Genomic DNA, 15,457 nt, shown 5'->3' with positions numbered 1-15,457 from the left:
ATTCATGTTGGTATAGACCAATGTTGAGGGACTGGATTTTAAATCTTATCTACTTTAAATTCATTTAAATTTAAGCATCCATATATATCTAGTGGCTCCATGTTGGCCATTATAATATATAACTCCCCAAGGAGAGTGGTATTCAACACATAGACACTAATTAAATGTATTAATCTTCTTTTCAAATACGCCATTTCTATGAAAACACTCAAGTTCTTATTATGTATTATCTAGACTTTTGTGGTTAATCCATCATGCATTCTCTTTGGCCAGTTCATCTGACAAAACAAAATGAAGTAGTTCTTTACTGCCCATTTGGTTAAGATGTAGGATAATGAATGATTCATGGTACTATTAGTGTAGATTAAGGAGAAGCAATAGGCAATCTAGTTGAGATTTAGCTTCTTTTTACATCTCAATGGCTCAATAATGAGCAAAATTCATTATCAATTTACAAGACTTTGAGAAAGAACCCTACCTGGGAGGTAGTTTCTTTAATATTGTGTCTGGTCTCCAATAAACAGTTTGCCTAAAAATTGATAAATGTCTGTGTTAATGGACATTTTTCTCCTTTTTTTATATTTGTGTTGCGGGGGTGGGGGTCCTCATATCCATCCAGAGCAATCTGAAGGAGGTAAATCCATAATGGAGAAGCTGAATAATTACAGTAAGGGAAGTCAATTGATTACCTCTGCACTCAGATTTAAAATTACAAAGAAGTGTTTTTGTTTTATCTCAATTAGTTGTCCAAGGAAGAAAGGCCATTATTTAAACCAAAAATACAGATGCATTTGGTAACTAACAAATTAAGTCCAAGTATGTATTTTTGTATTGATACTGGTGATTCATTAAGGGCCACTTGCGGATACCTTGAGCCCTGAGCTTGGATTTGTGAAGATGAACTAAAGAACCAATTTAGTTATTTGGATTGAGTTTTAAAAGTTTGAAAAGCACTTTCTAAATCATAAATTTTTTACAGCGTTAAAATAGGGGCTGATATAATTAGAGAAGAATCACTAATAAATGTTGGCATTATCAGCGTATACCATGAAATAGATTGTGTTGTATCAACAATTAGTGGTAAAATTTTAAAAGTAAAGTTATTTTGTACTTGATGAGTTAGAAATGAAGTTTGATACAGAGACTGCTTTCTACATTATAGTAGATGTTTTAGAAATCTATTACTTTTTTTTTTTTTCCTAAGGTAGAGCTTTGCTTTAGGTCAGGGTGACTTAAAATTCACTATATAATCTTAGGCTTGTCTTAAACACACACTGATCCTCCTACTTCTGTGTCCCAAATGGCAGAATTAAAGGCAAGTACCATTACACCTCCCTCTATTGCTACTTTCAAGAAGCATTGATAAATACTGTATAATTAATGGATTTCTAAGTTGGATAACTTGAGTATTGTTACACACAAGAATACCCTCACATCTAACTTTTGCTATTGTTACTTTGTTAAAGTACTATCTTTTAGCTTTAATTTTGTGTATAATCTCTCTTTGTGGTGTGTGTGTGTGTGTGTTTCTTGGATCTTAACACATATACAAAACACCTGCTAATCCACTGAGGAGTATGAGATCCCAGAATAGCACTTCACTGGGGCTCACTATGTTGGTATTGCCCCTGTAGATGCTCCTCCCTCAGTCTCACTATGAGGGTTTACTTACAGAAGTAGCACTTCAGTGGGGCTCACTATACTGGGATTAACCCTGTGGATGATCCTCCCTCATGGGGGAGGGCTATTTTACAGAGAGTGGAGAGACCAAACAAACTGCTTAGATGGATCTCACTGTTCCTTGATCTTTTACCCTGTATATACTATATCTCCACAGGAGGTTACAAGATCTCATACTTTATCGTCAACAGCTTGCACATGAGGCACCTGAGATCTCAGGTAGTGGACTGGTGACCCTCTCCATGTCCTCTCTGGTGAATTGTCCCAGCTGATTTGATAAGCCTGATGATAATACTCCACTGCTTTCAATATGGAGGAATTTTGCCATGCAACAGTTGTGCTCTCTTCAGAGTCCCTAACAAGAGTCATTCCTGGTCTCTTCCAGCTTCTGTCAGTTCCAGGCATTCCTCATGGGAGCGCTCCTCCTTCCCCTGCACACCTTTATCTTTTCTGACAGTGTCTTCTTCCCTTCTGCCTTCTTTGGGAACTCTTGGGTTTGGGGCCCACTAGGTAGTCCACAATCATCTCATCTCAAATTTTGTAACTTTGTAACCTCTGCACAGGTTTTTTGTTTGTTTGTTTGTTTGTTTTGGTTTTGTGAAGTAGAGTTTCACTCTAGCCCAGGCTGAACTGGAATACATTATTTAGTCTCAGGGTGGCCTTGAACTCGCAAGGATCCTCCTACCTCTGCCTCCCAAGTTCTGGGATTAAAGGTGTGTGCTACCATACCTGGCTTTTTTTTTTTTTTAAAGTAAGGCCATATTCAGTTTTATTAAAAGGCAAGTTTGGGCTGGAGAGATGGCTTAGCGGTTAAGCGCTTGCCTGTGAAGCCTAAGGACCCCAGTTCGAGGCTTGGTTCCCCAGGTCCCACGTGAGCCAGATGCACAAGGGGGCGCACACATCTGGAGTTCATTTGCAGAGGCTGGAAGCCCTGGCACACCCATTCTCTCTCTCTCCCTCTCTCTGTCTTTCTCTCTGTGTCTGTCGCTCTCAAATAAATTAAATTAAAAATTAAAAAAGGTAAGTTTATTTTTGGAAGACCATGATTCAATACATTATTCAGTATGATCTAATTAATTTTTTCAGAGTACTTAAATGTATTTTAATTATAAATTTCAGGACCTAATAAGTAGTAGTACACAGTTAAGATAAATCTGAGATGACTTCTTATCAAGCATGTGTGCCTTGCAGGGTGACATGTTCCAATACGTTTGAGGCTGGGGATCTGCCAGGCCAAAGATTCTGCTGAGTCTCCACTAACTAAAAACTGGATCCAGTCATCCTGGTTTGTCACCCTGGCATTTGGTCTTAGAAGTGTTCAGGCCAAGAGTTCTCTGCTCTTGAACTCTGAAGGTCAAATCAAAAAACCTCATCAGTACCTTCAGTCTTGAAATTCAAGCTTCTTTTTTTTTTTTTACTTTTTATATCAATGATATTTAGGATTCAATGAAAATATTCAATAGTATGCATTTAGTAAGGATGATGATCCAACAGTTTCCATAAACCCATGACTATAGACCCAAGAGAAGTTACTGACCACTCCAAAAACTGAGGTCAGATATTAGAAAAATACACTAACCCAGCTTATATATAGAAAGTGAGATCATGTGACCACAGAGGTGCCAATGGCAAGTCATATTAAGCAAATAGATACAGTAAGAGCTTGAAGAGGTTTGGATGGGTCACATAGGCCATCCTCTTGCTTCTAAATAAGATAAATAACTTCAGTAGTATTCTGCTTAGGAAATTCCAAGTCTCTTGCAGTCATCATTTTGAGGACGAGGGAAGGAACATGGTCTCAATACCTAACTTTGGCTGACTGAAACTCTCTATGGAGACCAGGATTACCTCAGATGTGTGGCAATCTTCCTGCCTCCACTTCCAGAGTACAAGGATTATAGATGGGCACACTGTGCTCCACCTGCGTTTTTCTTTTCAAAGTTCCTAAAGGCAGCATATTTGCAAGGTGGAGCTGAAGAAGTTCCAGGGGCTTGTTGGGTGTGGTACAGGTATAAGCAAGACACTAGGGAGAGCTGCTGAAGTGTGGCTAGTACCTGAGGTGGTGAAGTGTAAGACAGCATCACACCACGGGGTGGGGAGCCAGGAGATGACTGGCATACTGCACTGTGGACTCCTCCCTAAGATCCAGACTTTAACTCTTAAAGCAATGGCCTCAACAGGGGACAGTTTTGCCCACAGGGACATTTGGCAATGTTGGAGACATTTTTAGCTATCCTCACTGGGAGTAGGGTGCTACTGGAATCTAGTGGGAGCAGATCAAAGGATGTTTCTAACCATTGCACATTCACAGAAATGTCTCCTGCAAAGAATTACTGAAATGTCCATAGTGCTGAGTTGATCATTCTTATTCTAGATGGGGAAACTTTTCTCTTACTATTCTGAATCTGGTATGAGCCAAGATCCTTGGAATGCATAATGAGTCAGACCCTCTATTTCAAGCCCTATTTGTGGGTAATGCCATTGCCATGGTGACCAGGAAGTTTCCCAGTGTCCCACAACTTCCAGTTACCTGATGGCAGTTCAAATTCCAGATAATACAACAATGAAACCCTTAGATCCATTTGTCTTCTTTTTTCTTCTAAAACTTTCTACTTCTTTCTTAGTGCAAAAGCCACCCCAACTGCCACTGACAGGATGGCCACAGCAGCAGCTCCTACAAACAGCAGTACTGCCTTGACTTCCTGCTCAGGGCCTCCTTCTCACTCTGCAGGGCAGTGTGGCCCACTCCCTCCATGGCAGCAGGCCTCATTGCTGCTGCTTGCAACTCTTCCACACCAAGCTCCACAAGCACAGAGGGAGTGAAACTGGCTTCCTCAAGAGAAATAATCCCTGCATCAGGTTCCCTAGCTCCATCAAAGGTGTGGCAGTGATTTATGCAAGCAAGGGAGCAGGTGCTCCAGGGAGCACCTCCTGTGGCTCCCTGGACTGCAAGACCTCCTCCACACCCTCTTGTATCTCTTCCTTCCCAGTGTGTACAATGTCAGAGTTCGAATAGTTGTTCTCACTCTTCTCTCTGGCTCCAGTACTGTCTAAACTTTTGACTTATTCTGGATCCACTGCAATCTGCTGTCAGGACTCAGGACCCAGGAACACTGGAAGGCTTTCTGTGTGCCACCTCTGGCTAGCAGACAATGAGACAGGCAGACTTTTGGATTGTGAATAAGTTGTCACAGTTGGAGACTATGGAGAACTGACTTGTCCAGAGTTGTCATTAGGCAGGATATATAAACGTCATTGCTATCTTCTACAGTGATTCCAGGATATCCTTTTTCCTCAGACTCAAGATTAAAGACAGTACCCCAGTCACCTTGCTGAAAGATATACTCTGTTGCCTTGTCCTCCAGATACCTCATACCAAAGTGTAGCAGTGCATTCAAAGGCTTTTGCCCATGTATTGTCAACTCCAGACACATTTGTTGCAGTAAAATTAGAGGCTCCAAAATCTTGTTCCATCCACTGATATGACATGAGCTGCTGTCTCTGCTGTGCATTATCTACTGGCTGGTGGAGGAGCATTTGCAATTCTTTGTGCAAAGACTCTTTCAGTTACTGCAACACATTTTTCTCCCAGATGGGCCAGGAAGTCTTCTATTGAGCTTTCAGGCTTAGGAGGACTGAACACGGGAGAGGTATAACATCTGACCCTGTGCTCATAAAGGCTTCAAAGATTTCTTTGTCCAAGAGTTTTAGTTTTTCAATTTCAGATTTAACTTATTAATTTCTTGGACCAGTGACTGTGAAGCTACATCTAGTTGAACAATTTGGGGTGAGGGACCATGATACTCTTGCAGGTTCTCCTGAGAGAGGAGTGCCAAGTAGCTGAGAACAAATTATTTTGTTTCATAGTGAAATCCTAAAGGCACAATAGTAGAAGACATCATTGAATTGGTTGGCCGAGCTTCTAAGAAGTCTATTTAAAAATGTATAAAACCTGGACTTCTGGTCAAGATGGCGACCGCCTAGCTGCACTACAGACAACAAGGAAAAAAAAGGCAAGTATTCAAGGGAAATTAGGAACTTTTTGCAAGAGGGAGGGCACAGATTGGGGTAAAAGAGGGAAGCACACACCCCCGCGACCCACGCATCGCCACCCCGCCCGCCGAGACCCACCACATCGGGCACGGCCCAGTGCCCCGGCAGCCCCGCGCACACCAAACCCCATGTGCACCGGCGGCCCCGCGCGCCCCCACCCCCAGACCCCGTGCCCCAACCCCGTGCACCTTGAGCCCCCTCCCTGTGCCCCGCCCCCCCGCGCACCCCAAACTCCTTATCCACACGCAGCAGGTGCGCCCCGAGCGCCCCCCCACGCACCCCGAGACCCCGCGCCACACCCCTGCACACCGCGGCATCCCACGCGTCCGGCGACTCACTGCCCGCCCCACCCCCCTTACCCCCCTGCTCATCCAGAGCGTCCCTCAGCCTCCCGCGCCCCATCTTACCTCCGCGTGCTCAATGCGCCCCGCGGGACCCGTCCCCGCCCCCACCCCCGCAAGTCCAGAGCACCCCGTGGTGTACCGCAGCGTCTCGTGCCCCCCCGAACCCACCCGAGCACCCCGCCCCCCTTGCGCGCCCGCGCTCCTAGCCGCCCCCCCGCACGCCGCCCCCCGCGCGCCCCCACCACCACACGCCCCGAGGCATCCAGCGCGCCCCGAACCCCGTGTGCACCGTGGCATCCCCTGCCCCCCCTGGCGCCCCACCCCGGCGCCTCCCGCCCCCCCACCCTGCGCACCCCTCGTCACCCCGCTGCACATGGCCCGTGCGCCCCTGTGTGTCCCAAGCATGCCCCTGCGTGCCCAGTCGTGCCCCGCGTCCCCCAAGTGCCCCAAGACACCCGTGCCCCACCCCCGCGTGCCTCGTGCCCCCCCCCAGCGCCCCGACCCCCGTGCATCCGGTGCCCCAGCGTGCCTCAGCGTGCCCCACCCCCCTTCATGCCCCATGCCCCCCGCACGATCCCCATGACCTCCCCGCGCACCCCAACCCCTGCGTGCCCCGACCCCCCCGCGCGTCCAGAACACCCCATGGCTTCCCGTGGCATCCCGCACCCCGGTGTACCACGCGCCTTCTCACCCCCACACACGCTGCACCCCCCGCGCACCCCGTGCACCCCCCATGAGCCCCGCATCCCTAGCACCCTGTGCACCGCGGCGTCCCATGCATCCTGCGCCTCCTGCACGCTCCCCCGCACCCCCCTGCACTCCCCACACTCCCAGCACGCCCCACGACCCCTCCGCACCCCCTGCGCCCTGCACACCTCTTTACGTGCGCGCCCCCACCGCGCCCACGACGCGACCCTCGCCCCACCCGACCAACCAGAGAGCCACATGCCCCCCGCCCCTCCAGGGCACCCCATCCCGCACCACATGAGCCCTGCCGCCTCCCGCACGCCCCACCCTGATTGCCCGGTGCCCTGGCGCACACGTACCGCATGGCTGTGCTCTGATTGGGCACCCACCAGTCACGTCTGCCAGCCTGTTGCACTGGAGCTGGGACCCCCTACCTTGCCCTTCTCTGATCCTGCAAGTAGACCAGCCACATGGTGCTCAGTTCGCAGGCCTGTGGGGGCCACCCGTGCCGTGAATAGGTGGCTGCCAGATCCCCTGCTGCTGTGCTCACATCACTTGCTGCCGGTCAGCCACAGCTGTGTCCTGATTCCATACCCACATTATCTGCCTCTGCACTACAATTGCACATGCAGCAGGCCCACTCCCACAGCAAGAGCAAGTCCACACTGAGTCACTAGTGCCTGCGCAGGTGCCATCCCCTACATGTACATCACCACCCATCCCCCACTCCCCTGAGGCGGGAGAGCACAGACTGATTACAGACCCCAGTGTACCCAGCCAGAGTCTGGGCACCTTCAGGGCTTGCTACCTTAGTCCCCTTTCAAGCTCAAAGGCAGGCAGCTTAGGTGCATTACTGGGTGAGAATTCAGGCAACTTTGGTGCCCCTGTCAGGCTATAGATAGGCGGCTTTGGCAAGAGTGAGCAAAACCGAGGCTGCTTGCAACTGCCCCAGGATTTGCATTAAGCTAGATCCCAGGCTGCTTCACCCACCTATCTGCCCATACACTGACATGGGTAGACCACAGTGCAACAGAAATAACACAAAAAATAAAATGGAAGAAAATCCAGGCAGATCACCCAGTCCAACAAGGATCACAACTAACCAAAACATAGAAGAGTGTTTAGGATCAGAACATCAAGTGGAAGCAATGAACAATGCAACCCTGACCAAACTACTGCTAGAACTGACAGGAAAGCTACAAAGGATAGATAATCGTATGAATGCTACCATCACTAAGCTAGAGCAATATGATAAGACACTGGAATAAATTCAAAGAGAGCTAAGAGAGTTGAGGGAGAGTGAAAAAAAAAAGAGGACCTTAAAAAATCAGCTGGCCACACTAAATGAAAACATAAAGAAATGCAAGGATGATTTCCAAGAATCATCAAGAAAATCAGAAAATGTGACAAAAAGGGAGCTGGACAAAGCGATGGAAGTGATACATAGGAAAGTAGTAGAAAATGCAAACTTAATTGAACAAGTCCAAAACTTGCTAGAGGTCCTCAAGAATAGAGTCAGCAAAGTGGAAGATAGAAACTCTGATCTGGAAGAAAGGATGGAAGAAACAGTTTGAGAGTCCAAAAATTTCAGTAAGTTCAAAAGTTTCTGTGAACAGAACATGAGAGAATTGTGGGATACACTTAAAAGTCCTAATATCAGAATCATTGGAATACCAGAAGGAGAAGAATTTCAGACCAAAGGCATGGAGAACTTATTTAACAAAATAATTGAAGAAAACTTCCCCCGTCTCTTAAAAGAAAGGCCCATCAAGATTCAAGAAGCAAACAGAACTCCTAACCGACTAGACCAAAGGAGAAATTAATGAATTGGAAACCAAGGAAACAAGGCAATTGACAAAACAAAGAGCTGTTTCTTTGAAAAAATAAACAAGATTGACAAACCGCTGGCTAATTAGATCAAGCAAAAAAAGGACAGACTCCAAATTAACAAAATTCAAAATGAAAAAGGAGAGATCACAACAGACATCAGTGAAATTGGCAGAATCATCAGGACTTATTTCAAAAACCTCTACTCCACAAAACTGGAAAATGTGGAGGAGATGGATAAATTCCTGGATGCATATCATCTACCTAAGCTAAACTCAGAGCAGATCAACCACCTCAATGAACCCATCACATTCATGGAGATTGAAAAAGTAATAAAAAACCTCTCAAAAAAAAAGAGTCCAGGACCAGAGGGATTCCCAGCCAAATTTTATCAAACCTTCATGGAAGAACTCAAACCAATCTTCTTTAAACTGTGCCACACAATTGAAGAACAGGGAAAGCTACCCAACTCCTTCTATGAAGCTAGTATCACCCTAATCCCAAAACCAGGCAGAGATGCCACAAGAAAAGAAAACTATCGGCCTATTTCCCTAATGAACATAGACGCAAAGATCCTCAACAAAATACTCGCAAACCGAATCCAACAACACATCAAAAGCATTATCCACCTTGACCAAGTGGGATTCATCCCAGGAACACAAGGGTGGTTCAACATACGAAAATCTGTCAATGTAATACACCACATAAATAAGCTTAAACATAAAAATCACATGATCATTTCGATAGATGCAGAAAAGGCCTTTGACAAGATACAACATCACTTCATGATCAAAACATTGGAGAGAATTGGCATGGCCAGTTCACATCTTACCAGAATAAAGGCAATATACAAAGCTCCAAAGGCCCAAATAATACTTAATGGAGAGAGACTGGAGGAATTCCCATTGAGATCAGGAACAAGACAGGGATGTCCTCTCTCACTTCTGCTTTTCAATATAGTTCTGGAAGTCCTAGCCCAAGCAATAAGGCAGGAGAAGGAAATAAAAGGGATACAATTTGGAAAGGAAGAAGTTAAGTTAGCTCTATTTGCTGATGACATGATTGTATATGTAAGAGACCCGAGAGACTCCATCCCAAAACTCCTGAAGGTGATTAACTCCTATAGGAAAGTAGCAGGATACAAAATCAATGCACAAAAATCAGTAGCATTTCTGTATGCAAATGACAAAGACACAGAAAAAGAAATAAAGGACATAGTCCCATTTTCAATAGCAACAAAAAAAATAAAATACCTTGAAATAATGTTAACCAAGGAAGTAGATGATCTATACAATGAAAATATAAAAACCCTCAAAAAAGAAATTGAGGAGGACTTGAAAAGATGGAAAGACATCCCATGCTCCTGGATAGGCAGAATTAACATTGTGAAGATGACAATCCTACCAAAGGCAATATATAGATTTAACGCAATTCCAATTAAAATCCCTACAGTGTTCTTCACAGAGATAGAAAAAATGATCTCAAATTTCATCTGGAAAGGCAGAAGGCCTCGCATATCCAAACATATCCTTAGCAAAAGAAATACCTCCGGTGGCATCACCATACCCAATATAAAGCTATATTACAAAGCCATAATAATAAAAACAGCATGGTACTGGCATAAAAACAGGAGTATAGACCAATGGAATAGACTTGAGGACCCGTATTTTGGGCCAAGCATCTATAGCTACTTGATATTCAACAAAGGCACAAACAATATAGACTGGAAAAAAGGTAGCATCTTCAACAAATGGTGCTGGACAAACTGGATTACCACATGCAGGAAACTAAAACTTGATCCACACATTTCACCATGCACAACACTCATATCCAAATGGATCAAAGACCTCAACATAAGTCCAGAAACTCGAAAACTACTGGAAGAAAATTTAGGAAGTACTTTCCATTATATAGGAATGGAAAAAGACTTCCTGAATAAAACCCCAGTGGCTCAAGTTCTTAAACAGTCACTCAACCAATGGGATCATATGAAGCTGAAGAGTTTCTTTACAGACAAGCATATAATAAGCAAAGCCAATAGAATACCCACAGAATGGGAGAAAATATTTGCAGGTTATCCAACTGATAGAGGCCTTATCTCTAGAATTTACAAAGAACTCAAAAGTCTAAACAATAAGAAGACAAATACCCCACTCACTAAATGGGGCACAGAGTTAAACAGGCAATTCACAGAGGAAGAGATACAAATAGCAAACACACACCTAAGAAAATGTTCATCATCCCTAATCATCAGAGAAATGCAAATTAAAACAACTATGAGATTCCACCTTACCCCAATAAGGATAGCCAACATCAAAAGGTGAAATGAAAATAAATGCTCTCGAGGATGTGGAGAAGCAGGGATACTCATTCACTGTTGATGGGAATGCAGGATGGTACAACCACTTTGGAAAGCAATATGGAGACTCCTGAAAAAGCTGACTATAGAAATACCAACAGACCCAGTTATACGATTACTGGGCATATACCCTAAAACCTTCAAACCAAAAGCCAGAGAGATTTGCTCAACCATGTTTGTAGCAGCTCAATTCGTAATAGCTAAAAGCTGGAATCAACCCAGATGTCCATTATTAGAAGAATGGACAACAAAGATGTGGTATATCTACACAATGGAATTCTATACAGCAGTAAGAAAAAACGACATAAAGAAATTTGAGGAAAAATGGTTGAATCTGGAACAGATCATTCTCAGCGAACTTACCCAATCACAGAAAAAAAATCGACACATAGTCTCACTCATCTGCAACACCTAACCTGAATCGGCCCAAGATGCCTTACATACCCAGCAAGTACCTCATGGACTAGACAATAAGATGGATGGGAGGGCGGGGAGGGAATCAAAGGGTGGAAAACAGTAATCCGTACCCAAACAGCAATGGTACCATAAAGTTCTACTTCCTAAAAGACAGACCAAATGGCTGAACCTTCACTAGACCCTTACAGGAAACACCTGAACCTCAAAACACTGGAGAGGGTAGGATCAAAACTGCCCTAAATCTCCTACATCTTCCCTCCCTCCCTCTCCCCCTCTCCCCTCTATCTCTCTCCTCTCTAACTCTTGTATATTAGTTATCTTTTTCCTCAATTTCTTAGTGGACACTGACCTGTAACCCCCACTTCCAGCTTGGGCCTACCATCCACAATGAGCTTTTGACCAGAGAAACCTACAAGGTTTCCCAAAACAATGACAGACTTCTGTCAGAGTACTTGATGACCCACCAAAGGCCAGTGGTAAGACCCTATTGCTGAAGACTCCATAGGCAGCTGACGTGTAATATGGAATGACATGGCTGGAAGCCAGGAGAGAGTCAGTCCCCAGACAGTCAGCGTGTCTAGTGCCAGAAGGCGCTACATAGGCGACTGGGGGAAATGACCAAGATCTGTCCAAGCAACACATTGTTTAACCTAATTAGCAACAAATAACCAGATGTGATGCCCACACAAGTGCAATGGTGGTACACAGCCATGGTGAGGAATCAATTGATTTTGATTTGGCTAACTGATCCACTCAGTGGTACTAGACCCATAGCTGGAGCTGGGAAACAAGTCAGAACCATACCCAAACACAAGCCCACTCTACAATATCAAGCTACCATCAATCACTGGGTATAAGAGGGTCTAAACCTACCATACTGTCTATCAAAAAAGTAAGTGTTACCTCAGTTTTCCGGGTGCTAACTTACTCTCCGTGGGAGAATCTGCTTCTCTTTTCCAGATAGATGCAGTTCCTAAGAAGAGAGCTGCCCCAACATACCTCCAAAGGGGCCCAACTGAAACTAAGGACAAGTGGCAAAATAAGCAAGGGTGATGTTTTCCTGTGAACTGGATACCAGCACAAAGGGGAAGGAGATCAATGCAGAGAAAAATCAACTCCTACCAAATCAGAGTGCCACACACACACACACACACACACACACACACACACACACATATGCATATATATATATATATATATATATATATATATATATATATATATATATATATATATATGTATATGTATATATACACACACACACATATAAAAGAAGTGACAATAGAATGTGAAAAAAATAGAAAAATCTTGTGTAGAACACTGTAATAAATCAAGTAGCTCTGAATGACATTCTTCTGTCATGTATCTATTAGTTGATCTATGATAGCAGAACTATCATTAGGAAGAATATTTATTCATCACAGTAGAAGAGTTGTATTATCATTATAAATTACCAAAATAATATAATGCACCTGATAGTTATTCATTTTGCTACTGTCTATTTTATTATAACATTAAACCATTCAGCATTTGAATAGAGACAAATAGCAGTCCATTTTCTTGGCCTTCTGGGATGTGGTAAAACCAAGAATCTTGAGAATAGTAATTACAAATTGGGAGTTAACAGTATGTTCTGGACTAGAGTCTGTTATTATCTTAATATAGTAGTTATATTTCCTAATATTGCTGCTGTTGTTTTTATTTCACTCTATGTTTTATCATATTATGAACATTATGAAGCTAGCATGGATTGTGATAGTTGTCCCACAAGTTATATTAGACATTTCAACTCATTTTTCATTATCACATTGGAAAGCTACTACTGATATTTCGGGAGCAGAACCCAACACTGCTGTCAAATGTCTCACATAGCCCTGCCCTCCCAGCAAATTTGGCACAAACAATGAAAACCCCAAAATGATGGGGGTAAGACATTTCTGTCAGTTGAAGTATAACCATGAACTGGAAAGATTGCTCAATTATTAAAGCAGCTTGCTTGAAAAGCATGATGGGACTGCTGTCGTTTGATTCCCCAATATCCATGTAAAGCCAGATGCACAAGAATGCACATGCATTTGGAGTTCTGGAGTTCGTTTGCAGTCAAGAGTTCCTGTTATGTCCATATCCTCTCTCTCTGTCCTTGCAATAAATTTATAAAAATATTTATTTACAAAAAGTGGTGTAATCAGGAAATAGTATAAGAGCCAGGGCCCTTGCCAGAGTGTAGTTAAGGTAAATTTGCTATTCCTTTAGGGATTTAATTTTTTTTTAACCAAGAACTTTATTGTTGGAACATACTGTAACTTGATCATCTTCCCACCTATTATCCTCTTTTATCCCTCTCCTGAATCCCCATTACATTGAAGATCCTTCTCTTCTAGGTTGTCCTTCCTCTATTTTGTTTCATTCCTTTTTTTCCCCAAGCTTTATTAAAGATAAATTCCATAAACAATCATGGTATTTCAGGCAGGACATGGGCAGACAGTCAGTAATAGTATATAAGAACTTTCAAACTCCCTTCTTGCATGGACTACCAAAATTAGAAAGCCACTATAAAATCCAGTGAAGTTTTCATGTGATTCTCGGAACAGGGGAGTTTAGAGAGAGGGTTGACATTTCACATTGAGCATGTTCTTTTAACAACTTTTCACAAGCCAACACTGACTTTCAGAAAATGAAACGAAAGAATTATTAATCTGAAAAATCCATAATCTTTTAGAAAAGCTCTTGAGAGGAACGCCATCATCTCAGTGATGTCACTGCAAAGTCCAGGTCATCTGACACACTGGCAGAACCAGTGTGAAGGGGTCAGGTCCCAACAGGTCTCTGGTCTTAAGGGAGTTAAGTCTATGCTGATGGTGGAGTGGGGAACATAAAAATGGATTTTGAGTTTTCTCATACCACGAGGCATTTGTGCCAAGGTTGGCTACTGTGTGAACACAAGGGAATCCCTCCTCTCCAGAGCCAAGGGGAATCTTTTAAAATGAGCAGGGAAAGGTGTTTTCCCATCACTCCAGCTTGGGAGACCTTCTGTTAGTGACACTTGTTCCACCCCCCCAAAAAACAATTAAGTGTTCTGTGTGCTAACAACATAGCTTAAAAAAAGTAAAACAAAATTATGCATTTTAATAAAACTTGATAAAAATATTATTTCAAACTGGACAGTCACCAGAAGTACACAGTTATCAAAAATGCACACACTTCATTTGGCATCTTCAACACCTTCAGCTTTCTGTGCCTGGTCTGTTTGGGCATCTCCATTTTCTGCAGAGTTATTCCCTCCTTGCCAGCTATAGCTTTTCCTTTTGGGTACCTTCTCTCCCTTCTTTGTAGGGGTCTTTATAGTCATGGGCTCTGGCTTTGGAGGAGCAGGTTTAGCAGTTAACCTTGAAGATCTTCTCTGTGGTTCGTCCTTCACCTTGGCTTTCTCTCCTTTAGCATCCCTTCACCCTTTCTTTTGGGCATGGGCAGTGAGGGGCGAGGAGGAGGGTTGTAGGCCCTGAACATGGGGATGTGGCAGCATGTGGCTTTGATCAGTCGGGGGCTCATCCTTGCTTCTTTTTCACACTGCTCCTGTTTCATTCCTATGACCACTTCTGTTCTCCATGCTTTGGTTGACCTTCCCATTGCCCTCTCTGCTCTCTTTCCCTGACCCCCTATCCTGCTCCCATCCTTCCCCCTCAGTATTTTTTATCAGACATTTATATCACTTCCCATTGAAGCCTTATTTTTTCTCATTCCATGAGTTCCTTTCTACTTCCTTGGTATTGGCACACTCTTTTGCACAAAATGCACACATATAAAGATACTAACCTAGTATTCACTTACTACAAAGAATAAGAAATATTTGTCTTTCTCTACCTGATAGTTGAGTTAATATATATATTTTCTAGCCAATTTCATAATTTTGTATTTCTTTATGACTGAATAGAACTACATTGTGTGAATTCATGTATACGGAAAATGTACCACATTTTTCTTATTCATTCTCCTCAGTTCAAGTATGTCTAGGAAAATTCCATTTCATTGCCACGGTAAGACCTCAGTAGTAAACACTGATGAGCAAATTATTTTTGTAGTGGAGTACAGA

The 15,457-nt window shown here is 43.6% G+C and overlaps 2 pseudogenes; both read right to left on the bottom strand.

Annotated features, from left to right (window-relative positions):
* Nucleotides 1–4,289: 4,289 nt before the first annotated feature.
* On the bottom strand, nucleotides 4,290–5,582 carry LOC101595458 (annotated as a pseudogene).
* Nucleotides 5,583–14,569: 8,987 nt separating this feature from the next.
* On the bottom strand, nucleotides 14,570–14,832 carry LOC101595165 (annotated as a pseudogene).
* Nucleotides 14,833–15,457: the final 625 nt, after the last annotated feature.

Source organism: Jaculus jaculus, chromosome 17 (assembly GCF_020740685.1).
Source record: "Jaculus jaculus isolate mJacJac1 chromosome 17, mJacJac1.mat.Y.cur, whole genome shotgun sequence".
Taxonomy (NCBI): Eukaryota; Metazoa; Chordata; class Mammalia; order Rodentia; family Dipodidae; genus Jaculus; species Jaculus jaculus.
Note: the sequence above shows the minus strand (reverse complement) of the source record. Positions and strands in the feature narration are given on the sequence as shown.